Source organism: Malaclemys terrapin, chromosome 11 (genome assembly GCF_027887155.1).
Source record: "Malaclemys terrapin pileata isolate rMalTer1 chromosome 11, rMalTer1.hap1, whole genome shotgun sequence".
Taxonomy (NCBI): Eukaryota; Metazoa; Chordata; order Testudines; family Emydidae; genus Malaclemys; species Malaclemys terrapin.
Window position 1 is genome coordinate 71,875,835 of NC_071515.1, and position 13,430 is coordinate 71,889,264.

Below are 13,430 nucleotides of genomic sequence, written 5' to 3' on the forward strand. Positions count from 1 at the left end.
TTGAGAAAAGAAGATTGAGGGGGGACTTAAATATGTTAAGGGCTGCTAGAAAGACAACTGTGATCAATTGTTCTCCATGCCCACTGAAGGTAGGACAGGAAGTAATGGTCTTAATCTGCAGCAAGGCAGATTTAGGTTAGCTATTAGGAAAAACTTTCTAACTATGAGGATAGTTAAATACTGGAATAGATTGCCAACAAGGTTATGGAATCCCCATCATTGGAGGGTTTGAAGAACAGGTTGGACAAACACCCCTCAGGGATTGTCTAAGTTTACTTGATCCTGCCTCAGTTTAGAGGGCTGGAGATGATGACTTCTCAAGGTCCCTTCCACTTCTACATTTCAATGATTCTATGATAAGATATCACTGAGACTAAGAGCTTAGTAGGATTCAAAAAAGGGACTGAACATTTATATGGTAAAGAGAATATCCACAGTTACATCAGATGAGATAAAAGGGATATAAATCCTCATGCTTCAGGACATAAGTCAGCCATTAACACATGGATATTAGAGAGAAGATTCCTCTATGAACAATTTATTCCATACATTTTCCACTACAGGATTTCTTGCATTTTCCTCTGAAGCATCCGATACAGGATTCTGCACTAGGTGGACCACTGAGTTGATCTGGTACAACTACGCCTATATTCCTAAGTCTAGATCCAGCAGCACATAGGAGGACATTAGACAGACATCATGGAACCGGATGCACCGTGCTCCCACATCTTTACCAGCATGCTTTGGTTCATGCAGAGCTGCACTGGAGAAGCAGACCTTTCTGAGTGAAGAGCAAGCATGTAAGAGGTATCCCTCACCTTCTAGATCTGAGTGGAACTATCAAAATGGAGGAGGAGCCAGAGAAATAACTGTTTGCAATGGATGAGTGTCCAGTAGTCAGCTGCCTTTAACTTCCAAGACAATTCTAAACCCCTTACCTTCTGAGTCTTCTCTGGAAAACTCACAAGACAGAGGAGATGACAGTAGACAAAGATGATCCTCTCTACTGTTCTCCTGCTCAGGTGCCCCTATACAACTGCTGATAGAACTGCAGTAAGCAGAGAAAAGGTGGATAAGAAGCACAGCAGGAAGGTATTGGAGGATGCACTCAGGCACCACATAATGAAAGAGGTGCAGCTCCTGCTAAACTCTGATAGGCTAAACTATGCCTATATTGTTAGCAAGTCAAGCCACAATTATTGGTCCCTCCCTTTCATTCACAAAAATATCACCATGCTATCTGTAGGTCAGACTCAAAATGAAGTGCATGCATGTAAACCACAGTAGGAGCACGTTACTAGCTTGTATGTATCTTATAGAAAGTGTAGCAATTCTTTTTTGTTTTGAAAGGAACAGTTTGGAATCAGACTGGCATTTGCTACTATAATAGGGTTACCATATTTAAAAAATAAAAAAAAGGACACTCCACGGGCCCTAGCCCCGCCCCTTTCCCCGCCCCTTCCCCAAAGTCCCCGCCCTAATTCCCCCTCCTCCCTCCCAGCCACGCGAAAAGGGCTGCCCGAGCGCTACCGGCTTTACGGTTTGCCGGGCAGCCTCCAGACCCTGCGGCCCCGGCCGGCGCTTCCCCAGCGCAGCTGGAGCCCGGGAGGGGAAGCGCCCAGCCGGGGGCGCAGGTTCTGGAGGCTGCCCGGCAAACCATGAAGCCGGTAGCACTCGAGCTTCGGGCAGCCCCTATGCCTCCGGACCCTGCGCCCCCGGCCGGGCACTTCTCCTCCCTGGCTCCAGCTGCTCTGCTCCGGCGGCGCAGGGTCCGGAGGCACGGGGGCTGCCCGAAGCCGGTAGTGGTGGCTCGGGCAGCTTGGCTCTTAAACAGAGCCGAAGTCTGAGTCCGGGGAGGAGCAGAGCAGCCGCAGGAGAGGAAGTGCCCGGCCGGTATTTTTCCCAGACATGTTTGGCTTTTTGGCAATTCCCCCTGGACGGGGGTTTGATTGCCGAAAAGCCGGACATGTCCAGGAAAAACCGGACGTATGGTAACCCTATACTATAACAGCACGTCTTTTGCAAGCAGCTAGGAAGGGGGTTGCTTCATGAACTAGATATGGGGATTGATTTGAGTGTTTTATATGGCAGTTATAAATTTTATACTGAATATTGATATTTTAAGTTTTATGAAGTGTATGAGTGACATAAAACCTAAAGGTTGGATTCTGCCACTCTTATCAAGTAGTACCTTATTCTGCGAGCAGTCCCATTAAAGTCAGAATAAGGTAATACTCAATGTGAGTAAAGAGTAGCAGATTCTGGCGCTATGTTTCAGAGGCTGTTAAAGTAAGTGAAATGTGAAATTGGACAGTATCCCTTTAAAATAAATCAGCTTTCTGTGTTAATGAATAACTTAGCTTGTATCTACAGAACCACATTGCAGAAGGCAAGCTGAAGATTTGTCTTCACTATAAAACTCCTTATACTGGAAGTGGCTGCACATTGTATTTCTAAGATATTCTAGCATTACACAGACAACTAATACAAGAAGGTCCAGTCCTTGCACCACCAAGAATAGTCGAACTCTTTACATTTAGATCTTCCTTTGCTCTAAATGTCAGAGCTAGAAACAGATATAGATTAATGCAGAAGGAGCAATAACATTTGGTAGTTATGCTAAGGAGCGTCAATGACTCACTCTTGATAAGTTTGCTCAGTCTGTGAGCTTTAGGGATGAATCGAGATTAGCAGAAGAAAATGGCCTTTTGAGTCCCTTTATATTAAGTTTACTGCCATCTAATACTCTGAAGCTCATTTAAGTCAAAGGAGATGCAACAAAAGTAAGATGTGCTTGTCATACAGCATTATTGCAATGTCAAGTTTTCGTTCAGTCACATGTAAACAAAGTAGTAGTTTTTTTCCTGTATCTCCATAGCGAGTGCTCCATTGCCTCATACAATGAGTATGCCTCGTTCCTCCCCTGCCACTGGCACCCACCAATGATCTAATTTCTGTACTCTAGACAGCCCATCCGCTGCCCCTTTCACTCCAGGTATATCAGGAAACTCAGCTGTTCCTTGTTTGCTTCACTGATGGAAAGCGAAAGTGGGGTGTTGTTCTTTGGGTTTTATTAACTATCCCAGGGTGCAAGCACAGTTTTCTTGATACTGCTTTCTGATTTAGAGAAATTGTTAGCTTAATTAGCTGATACTCACTGTGCTCAGAAGGGCTGTTAGTCTTCTAGCTGCTATTCCTCAGAGAGCACGCATGAAGCAGGCAGTCAGTGGCAAAAGCAGCCCCACACAATCAGCTACAGCGTTCCAGGCCAGTTCACAGTGACTGCGGCTGGACTCCTCCTAGTGCTTCACAGGGCAAGGAGAAAGGGGAAGGGCTCAGGATGTGATATCATACGCTCGTTCTAAACACCAGGAAACGGAGAGAACTGAAATGTCAACTCTTCTGAGCCAAGGGATGGACAATATCTCTGGCCCTCCTCCCCCTCTCAATAAAAGTTACAACTAACAGACATGACTACTTATAAACCAGTATTTAAGATATCAACAGCCCAGCAACATCATGGACTTGCTGCTAAGGTCTTTGTCCTCCTTTCCTGCTTCGTTTGTTGCCCTCATTCATCATTTTATGAGGAGTAGGCCCTCATCTTGTGATCAGATCTATGCAGGGACATCCTTGTACCTGCACAGGGTTCCATTGACTCCCGCAGAGCTCATGCAGGCACGAGAGTCCACTTGCATAGATCCAATAGCAGGACCAGGACCTTATCTTTTAAATTCTTCAGTGAAGAAACCATGAGTACAATTTTCAAAAGCCCCTCAGTAACTGGGGAGCCTAAACCCCATTTTCAGAAGTGACTTAGCACTTGGGTTCCTAAATTTCATTGAAAGTCAATGTGCAAGTTCAGATCCACGCTTTGTGCAGGTTTGGATCCAGCTCCAGACTTTGTGTCTCAAGACAATCTCTAATTGTAATCCCATGTAAAAATAATCCAGGCCATGTCACTATAGTCTGTTTCTCAGGTTACCATTTATATTCTTTAAAATAGGAATGAGTAAGTCTTTGGAGCAAAGCAGATGTTCTAAATTAACTGTCACCCATTTTTCTCCCTCACATTGTCAGGATACCCCTTGTTTATACAATGACCTCAAATAGCAGTCAAGAAAAAGCAATATAATTTCATTACACAATCTTTGAGCACATAAAAATGTTTTCCATGCTGTTTGCTGTGGCCAACTATTGCATCACTGCACTGCACACGCCTTCCAAATCTCCTTCCCAAGTTTACAATTCCCCATTTGCTGGACTTCCTCTCTAGTTGGTCTCCTGGCTTCAGCTCATTCAGGATTCACCATCGAGGCTACTCACCGGGATTGGGCCTCCACAGCAAACGATACAGTAACTCCTATTTCAGCACTCTTGTATCGGCCTTCAGTCGCAATCTGTGTTGATTTTTAGAACCTGGCTTATGACTTTTAAGGCATTTCAGTAGCTGGGTCCTTGGGATATTTCAGATTTGTTAAAAAACCCTCCACTCTGATCCACACAGCAGTGTTGCTTTTTCAGTTCCAGTGTTTAAACAAGTCCTTAGGTGCCAGTGTTCTTATTCTGCTTGTGCTCTTGGCCAGTGGAAGTCACAGCCTTTCACTTTCAGGAACTAGTCTATGTTATTTAAGAAGAGAATAGTTTACAGCCTAATCGCGGCAGCTGGTAAAATGCTTATTTCTCAAATGTTAAGGTATCCAAAGAAACCTCCCAAAAGAGCAAACAACCAACAGAATAAATTGAAACACACAAACATTTTGGTTGTAAAGCTTTTATGGTCACATTTTGGGGCTTTTCTAATTGATTCCACTTCAGAATGGATGGTTAAACATCTCCAATTACTATGGGGGCTTTGAGCAGTGGAGGCTGGTGGCATCTGAAATTGGGCAGACAAATCTGATGAAGTAAGGCCCTCTGATACTAGGGTGGTGAGTATGGTGTAGGAATCTAGATCAATAGACACACGCATCCCCTCTTGGAGACTATGAAGTTTGCCCCCACAAAAAACATGCACACATTTTTGTTTCTCTTTCCTCCACCTTGATTTTTAATAGTATGGTGAAACCTCTACAAGAGATCACCCTTATTAAGCAACCTCCTATCTTAAGAAGCTACCCCAGAGTAGCTCCAAACACATTGGACCCAATTCTGTTTTCAGTTACACACTGATTTTTCACCTGTGTGTGACCTGATTGACCCCAGTGTAAACATGATTAGAATAAGGCCTACGATGTAAAATTCTGCTCCACTTTTATTAAGCCACCTTTGTTATGCTACCAATTTCTGCTTGTCCCTTGCATGCATTCCTTGGGGGCTCTCATGCTCTTTTCTCTGTTAGAAGGGCCTCCTTCTCCTAAATGTTTGCAATTTTCTTTGATTCTCAAAGGCTCAGTCCCTTGAGCTCTGCCTATCCAGGGCCTTGATCTTAAGAGCTGGACCTTGCCTTAATTTAGGAGCTGAGTTTCATTTAACCTTCTGACTCCTTCATTGTAAAGCACTGAGGCACCGCATGGATTTGACGTATTGTGTTGTTATTTATATGGCGCTACAGGTACGTCAGAAGGTGCTTCCTATATAGTGATTCAAGAGTGTTTGAGGCCAGTTCATACAAAAAGAGCCTCCTTTCTCTGGATTCAGGGTATCTTCTCTCATTATCAGACAGTGAACACTGATCTGGATACTCTGGGAAGTGATGGATCTTAGGTGCTGGAGAAGGCCATGAGAGGGAACTGCAGCTGGTGAGAATGGAAGAAAGAAGACTTTAGTGTTGTGGAGGGCAGCAGGAGAGAGCAATGGTGAGTAGGAGGTAGAGGGAAATGAAATGGTAGAGGGAGGGAGGAAGCCTCCATAGAGGCGAGAAGGAAGGAGATTCTCAGGAGTTGGGGACAGACAGCGAGTGGCATCAGGAAATCACCTTGAGGCAGCAGGACTATAATTAAAATGGCCACCATGTAAAAATTAGTTATTGCCTAGGTACCTGTCACATTCCTAAATGAAACCTCTACAGTTTCTTGACAGTGGCTGGCATATAAATTGATTTATAAAAGTCTGAAGTTCATTCTACTTCCTTAGGTTTCTAGATAATTTCAAGTGTATACTGCATTCTTTGCTCTTAAATTACTGCAAAGAGTTGCTGTGAACTATTGAACAGCTGCCGTGTTCCACCCCAGAAGTAGCTGCATTTCAGTACTCGGTGATGTGATTCCTACAACACACAGAGGATCTGATTCTCCTTTCATTCCTCTGCAAATCAGGAGTAACTCTATTGAAGTCCTTCTAGTTGAAGCATGCTTTTCAAATGTATACTGAGATTGTTATTTTATGACATCATGAGTTACTGCAGTAATTAAAAATTCTAAATATTTAGCAGTGAGCAATGGGAGGTAGTGTTAATTTCCCAACACTGAAACCAACAAACAAAAAAGCATAAATTGGAAAAGGAATCCTCTGCCTTTACTTGCTATTTCTGCACTCAGGAGAATTCAGTGCGACTATGTTACAATTACTTTCAGGCACCCAGAGGCAAAAGAGTCAGCAGAAAAAGTTAAGTGGGATGCAGATGCCGGAAAATAGCACAGAGGACTTAGCCTTACGTCCTGCCGCGAGCATATGGTCTCTCGGAGCTAAATCCCAAGAGGTTTAGAGCAGGAGGGGGAAATGCTATGGTTACGGATATTTGAATAATAAATCATACTTAGTGCTATAAACACATTAACTAATTAATCCTTACAATACCCTTGTGAAGTAGGAAAGGACTGTGTCTATTTGACAGATGGAGAAACACAGCTAGAAAGGGCTACATTCCTATCACACTCCATGCCAACTTTCCCAGAGTAGTTTCTGATGGAAGAAAGCCTGAAGCTGGAGAGAACACCGAACCTTTCCCTCTACTACCATGGGGAGGGAAAGGAGGTCAGATCTGTTGCAGAACTGGGCCATGCTAGCATTACCTCTGTGAAGCCCCCAGCGGATTTTAAAGATGTCCCCACCCAGTGGAGGGCAGGTAGCAGCAACCCAACCTGTCCCCCTCTTTGGGATGAATCTCCTGCTCCACCCTCCAGAACGAGAACATAAGAACAGCCATACTGGGTCAGACCAAAGGTCCATCTAGCCCAGTATTCTGTTTACCGACAGTGGCCAATGCCAGGTGCCCCAGAGGGAGTGAACTTCCATCCTCTGACAAACAGAGGCTAGGCACACCATTCCTTACCCATCATGGCTAATAGCCATTAATGGACTTAACCTCCATGAATTTATCCAGTTCTCTTTTAAAAAGCTGTTATAGTCCTAGCCTTCACAACCTCCTCAGGTAAGGAGTTCCACAAGCTGACTGTGCGCTGTGTGAAGAAGAACTTCCTTTTATTTGTTTTAAACCTGCTGCCTATTAGTTTCATTTGGTGACCCCTAGTTCTTGTATTATGGGAATAAGTAAAATAACTTTTCCTTATCCACTTTCTCCACATCACTCATAATTTTATATCCCTCTATCATATCCCCCCTTAGTCTCCTCTTTTCCAAACTGAAGAGTCCTAGCCTCTAATTTCTCCTCATATGGGACCCGTTCCAAACCCCTAATCATTTTAGTTGCCCTTCTCTGAACCTTTTCTAGTGCCAGTATACCTTTTTTGAGATGAGGAGACTACATCTGTACACAGTATTCAAGATCTGGGCGTACCATTGCTTTATATAAGGGCAATAATATATTCTCCGTCTTATTCTCTATCCCCTTTTTAATGATTTCTAACATCCTGTTTGCTTTTTTGACTGCCTCTGCACACTGCATGGACATCTTCAGAGAACTATCCATGATGACTCCAAGATCTTTTTCCCGATTTGTTGTAGCTAAATTAGCCCCCATCATATTGTATGTATAGTTGGGGTTATTTTTTCCAATGTGGATTACTTTACATTTATCCACATTAAATTTCATTTGCCATTTTGTTGCCCAATCACTTAGTTTTGTGAAATCTTTTTGAAGTTCTTCACAGTCTGCTTTGGTCTTAACTATCTTGAGCAGTTTAGTATCATCTGCAAATTTTGCCATCTCACTTTCTACCCCTTTCTCCATATCATTTATGAATAAGTTGAATAGGATTGGTCCTAGGACTGACCCTTGGGGAACACCACTAGTTATCCCTCTCCATTCTGAGAATTTACCATTAATTCCTACCCTTTGTTCCCTGTCTTTTAACCAGTTCTCAATCCATGAAAGGACCTTCCCTTTTATCCCATGACAACTTAATTTATGCAAGAGCCTTTGGTTGGGAGGTTGGTCCAAGAGGTGCAACTTACACCTTCCTGTGCCAGGTTCAGTGAATCTATTGTAAAAGGTTAAGGCCCCCAATTCTCCACATTGTCTGAGCTGCAATTTATTGCTGGGTGGGTGGGAGCCTCAGGGAATTGATTATAGCTATCTGTTCCTTGCTGGCCGAGCCCCAGTGGAAGTTACAGCAGTGAAAATTAGACTAGTCGCTCTAATGGAGCCTATGCCTGCAGAGAATCAGGTGTAGTGGAACTCTGCTCCTCCACTCCCCGCTCCCACTCACGTCCCATCCCAGACATGCCCTCAGCCTGCTTCCATCAAATCCCCTCTTTGCCCTTACCACAGGGGTGGGGGAAGCAGTTGGTAAAAGTGTCAGGTATTCTGAGCTCCTAATTCTGTGATCAGCTTGCCATCAATGGATATCCCCTTTACGCAGGGGAAAATTCTCTGGTCCAAACCTGCAGCAGCTTTAAATTCACTTTGTGCTGCCCTAAGTAATCAATCATCTGGCCCAAAGTAGCCAGGGCCATGCAGTGGCCAAGCCAGGTATAGATTTCAGGAGTTCCTTAGCTCCTAACCCTGTGGTCAGTTATAAGACCATGTTGCCTTTCGGACTGTTAACCGTACGGCCAACATCAACTAACTGGTCATTGCTGCACTGGTTTTGCCCAAAGGCATTCCCCACATCTCTTTAGTTGAAATAATTTGATTACCTCACAATTAAGACAAACCCAATCCAACTTCTTCCTGTACTGGTAACTGTGTAATTTCACTGTTCTGCCAGTCAGAAAGAGGATTTTGTAATTTCTGTGCACAGAGGTTAAAGAAACCACAAGTGAGAGGCCACAAAAGAAAAGCCCGTCTGGAAACTCCCTTCACTGTAATTTCCTTTTTTTTTTTTTTTTGGCACGGTATTGTTGTATCAAATCCATGGATACCTAGGATGTCACTGTACCACACACCATGACCCCTCAGAACTCATGATGACTGCAATGACTACATAATTTACAGCCTCCTGCTCCAAAAGCACTTTTGCTAAAGGAGAATCTCCACTGACTTCTAACAGTATAGGCACTATGACATACAGCTGTTCAGTTCTGAATGTATCCAATACCGTTAAAATAGTCCTTTCTCCCAACATGCCTTGCTGAAACCCTAGACCACAACTCTTGTCATGCCCTCAGTGCTGAGAGGGAGGGTAATTTCAACCCACCATGTATTTTGGGGCACCAGTCTTGGGCCCCAGACAAAGTTAACGGCCGAGGCTCACTCCCAGACAACAAACTACCATCGGAGACCATCATGATACTGTGCCAGTAGATGAGGTGCACAAAGACTATCTGGGCATTGAGAAGATACTAGCTAGCTCAGGAAAGAAGGAGGCAAAGAAAAACAGAACGTAGGGTGGGCTGCTGTAGTGTTTGGCCCGCTCTGGGCAATTTAGTGCAAGTGAAGACAACATTCACCAAAAAACCCTCAGTAACTGAACTATCCCATTCCAAACCACTCACTGATAATAATACTCTGTATGTATATAGTATCTGACTTCAGAGGAGCTTAAAGTGCTGCGCACCAATCAGGAGCTAATGCTCACACTACCCTGTGAGAGGCAGAGCAGGTCTTATTTAATTAAAGCATATATTGCAACCATGACCTTGAATGGGGCAGTGTATTGGCCATACCAATACAAATCTGAAGTAGTTCCATCTTGCGGGCCAAGAACGAAGGGCTCTGACCACTCACACTGGTGGAGGATAGGAACAAGACCATTGAAGTCAATGGAGTTACACTGATATTACTGAGAAGAGAATCTGTCCCAAAGACATTAAATAACCAATAATCAAGCCAACCCCTTTATGCCCTGGGGAAAAGACTTTACAGGGATTTCATTCAAAAGGGATCAAACTCTTCAGCAAGTAAACAAGCAGGGTCAGGAAACTCCTTGCAGCTGCCAACAGGCAGCCTGACTCCCTTTTCCCTTCCAGCACTCTATCTGCATTCAGCAAGCTTCCTCTATGCATGCACACCTGACCTTTTGGAAATTTACAGCCAAACCCATCAGCATTTTCCAGGGTCCTGCTATGTAAAATGCTGTGTCTCTGCTTCCGTTTCGGAAATTCTCTCTCAGATTAGGAGCCACTTCCTCCCTGCTTTGACAGGAATGGATCGGGAAGGAAAAGATCACAGCTTAAAAAAAAAAAAAAAAAAAACCACCCAGACAAATGCTACCCCCCAATTACATTGGCTTTTCAGTAACACTGAACAAACTCAGGGCCTGAGCCTGCAACTACATGTGTACCGGGGGATCCCTGGGCCTGTATGGAATCAATAGGATTCCACATGGGTGCAGGGGTCTGCTTGAAGGATTCCTGTTATAGAATCAGGGCCTCAGTAGCTTACTACTCTGACCAAAATACTCAGGAGAAGATGATAAGCATTCTCTTGCCCCATTTCCCCCAGATTGTTCTTGGGAGATTGGGTTTGCCCCCACACCTCATAGTACAAACAAGAGGTTCTGCCCTTCCACACTGCTGATCCCCCAGAGCTACAAAGATACCAGGGAACTGAGGACCAAAAAAACTAAGTGATTTGCACAAGGTCACACAGTCTGTGGCAGAGCTAAGAACTGAATCCAGATCGCCCGAGTCCCACTCCAGCGCCATAACCACACGACTATTTAATCTAACGTAGCCATGCTGTAGTATCTAGGCACCAGCACATGTTCCTCTGGTGTATGAACTGCACTGGACAAATGAATCAGTTGTAGGTGCGTTAAAGCTGTAGAGGCTCCATATGAAAACAAAAAAAACAAAACAAAAAAAAGAGTGAAATGCCTGGCACTGCTGAAGCCTTGAGCACTACAGCAAGAAATTTCCACTTTCCCATTCCTAGAATACTTTGGAAATGTATAAACTCCAGGGATCCACATTTTGTAATTTTCAGTGAAAACTGGAATAACATCTGTAAAATGTGACCAAGGACCATCTGTTGTTCCATTCCCAAAACACTGAGCTAAAAGAGCCTTTTTCCTGCCAGCTCTGGTGCAGAGTTAAAGCAGTTCATCAATAGGTCGTTCTGCTCTCTCCGTTTGTCAGCTGCCTATGAAAAAGATGGCAAACAATAATAGTAAGAAGAAGTGGAGTGAAGCTGCTATGTAACGTAAACATATTTCCAAGGGAAACAAAACAGTTAACTGTAGGCCAAAGAGTCTGAAAACTCATCTGAGCTGGCTTATTGCCTAGGAAGTATACTGATGAGTGCAGGAAGACAGGAGATTTAGAGCCCAATGGTACTTCCTCTTACATCAGCAGGAATCAACAGCCTGATCCAAAGCCCACTGAAGTCAATGGAAAGACTCCCATTGGCTTCAGCGGGTTTTGGATTTGGCCTTAAATGGTGGGATGGTGGGTGAACTAGTGTATGGTAGGTTCCAGGGTATTAATCACTGTGTTTTCTAACCCTTCTCAGAGTAGGTCTAGAAGACACAGTGATTGGAGAGCCAGGGGCTGCTGGCGCATTGTATACACTAATGCTCCCAAACCTGCTACCACCTGGAACTCAACTGATGATAGCAATAATGGGAAATTGTAGCAGTGGAAAAAGGCCTAGAGTAGAAAAGGCTACAGAGTAAGCATCAGTTCTGGGAATACAAAGCAGGAACTCTGACTCAAAGTCTTCTACTTTAACTTGTAATTCATTTGCCCTCAGTTCCCCATCTGTAAAATGAGGATAATAATACCTCCTATATCTGCCTTATCTATTTAGCTTGTAAACTCTTCAGGGCAGCGAATTTCTGGCTATGTGTATGTACAGGGCCTAGCACAAAGAGGCCTTAGCTGAGATCAGGGCCCCAAGATGCTACTGTAAAGAAGTAATAAAAGTAAGTTCACTACCAGTTATTCAGGTGGTGGTGGAAACAGTGTACAGAGCTATCAGAGCCCCTTGATGAGCTGGAGGAGAGGAGAACTCCCCTGGTAGAGTCACTGGGTAAGTCAGCTGCAGATTGCCCTATGAGCCTCCCAGCCCATATAAGGGGTGGGACTGCAAAAATATAAGGGGAGTGTTTGGAGCAGGGTCTTCCCTTCCAGTGCTAACGCCATTCTAAGTAGATCCAAGATGCAGAGCTATTCATAAGCAGTCCAGGCAAGTCTCCCAGAGCTGCTCTAAATTATGCAGGGGGCCATTCTGACCCCCAAAGCAGCCCAGAATCAGGAGGGCACCGAAGCTGGCTTTGAGCCACCTTCTCCCGCCTTTCCCAGGGGCTACGAGTTCTGTTCTGTGCTTCTATACACATACAGCACTTATAGACATTAAATAATCAAGCACCATAGAACTCATGAGGTTTGCAAATATTATCAAAACTATACTCATTCTACAAATAGATAAGCAGAGGAACAGAAACATGGCAGCAAATCAGTGATATCCAGGAATAGAACCCAAATTCTTGGATCAGCATAACAGACTTCTCCCGAGATTCACCATACTTTCTGCTACTGGTTAGGCAGAAAGATCATGAGAACAACCTCCCACACAGTGCTCGGGCTCTTCTACTTCCAGCCCTGGCTGGAACCCAGAAGTAAAGAAACAGCCCTAAAATGAAAAAGGGCAGGGTTTTTTCCACTGAGTATGGTGAAGGAGTTCCTGGACTGATTCAGCCATCCGTGATCTTCAGGGTGCTATATGGACTGGTTAGCAGTGGAGGGCAGCCATGCTCATCAGATTGAAAGGAATTCCACCACCCTGCCCACCATCACCGTAAGAAAAGGAAAAGAATCACAACATGGCATAAATTTACTTCCCTGTTCTTCAAATATATCTACAGAACATCTCTTACACTCTTCCATATCCCATACTGATATAGAACACATGCAGGGTGTGTTAATCAGAATAGGTTCACATGAACAATAAATTGTTATATTCATGATTCTATTTTTCACCCTACTAGAGATCAAAGCTGGTCAAAGTTTTTTGAATTAAAAGTTTCATCAGAAATAAGCGTCTCATTTGAAAATGAAATCTCTTTGTGAAAAACACACACACACACACACATATATATTTTGTGTGAAAAATGTCATGCCATTTTTCAATTTCTTTAAACAAAAACATTATCAAAAATTTTCATTGGTAAATTTAAAACTTCATTAATGTTTTCCATAAAAAATTC

At 43.8% G+C, this 13,430-nt stretch overlaps 2 protein-coding genes across 2 annotated transcripts in view; one reads left to right on the forward strand and one right to left on the reverse strand.

The window, feature by feature from the left end:
* RALB (RAS like proto-oncogene B) overlaps window positions 1–3,297 on the reverse strand; it is an 80,374-nt gene extending 77,077 nt beyond the window's left edge. The window contains exon 1 of the mRNA XM_054043298.1: window positions 3,159–3,297. The gene's annotated coding sequence lies outside the window, so the exon portion shown is untranslated. The remainder of the gene's footprint in view (window positions 1–3,158) is intronic.
* Window positions 1–13,430, forward strand: part of LOC128845079 (uncharacterized) — a 79,694-nt gene that overhangs the window by 26,166 nt on the left and 40,098 nt on the right. The window lies entirely within an intron of this gene.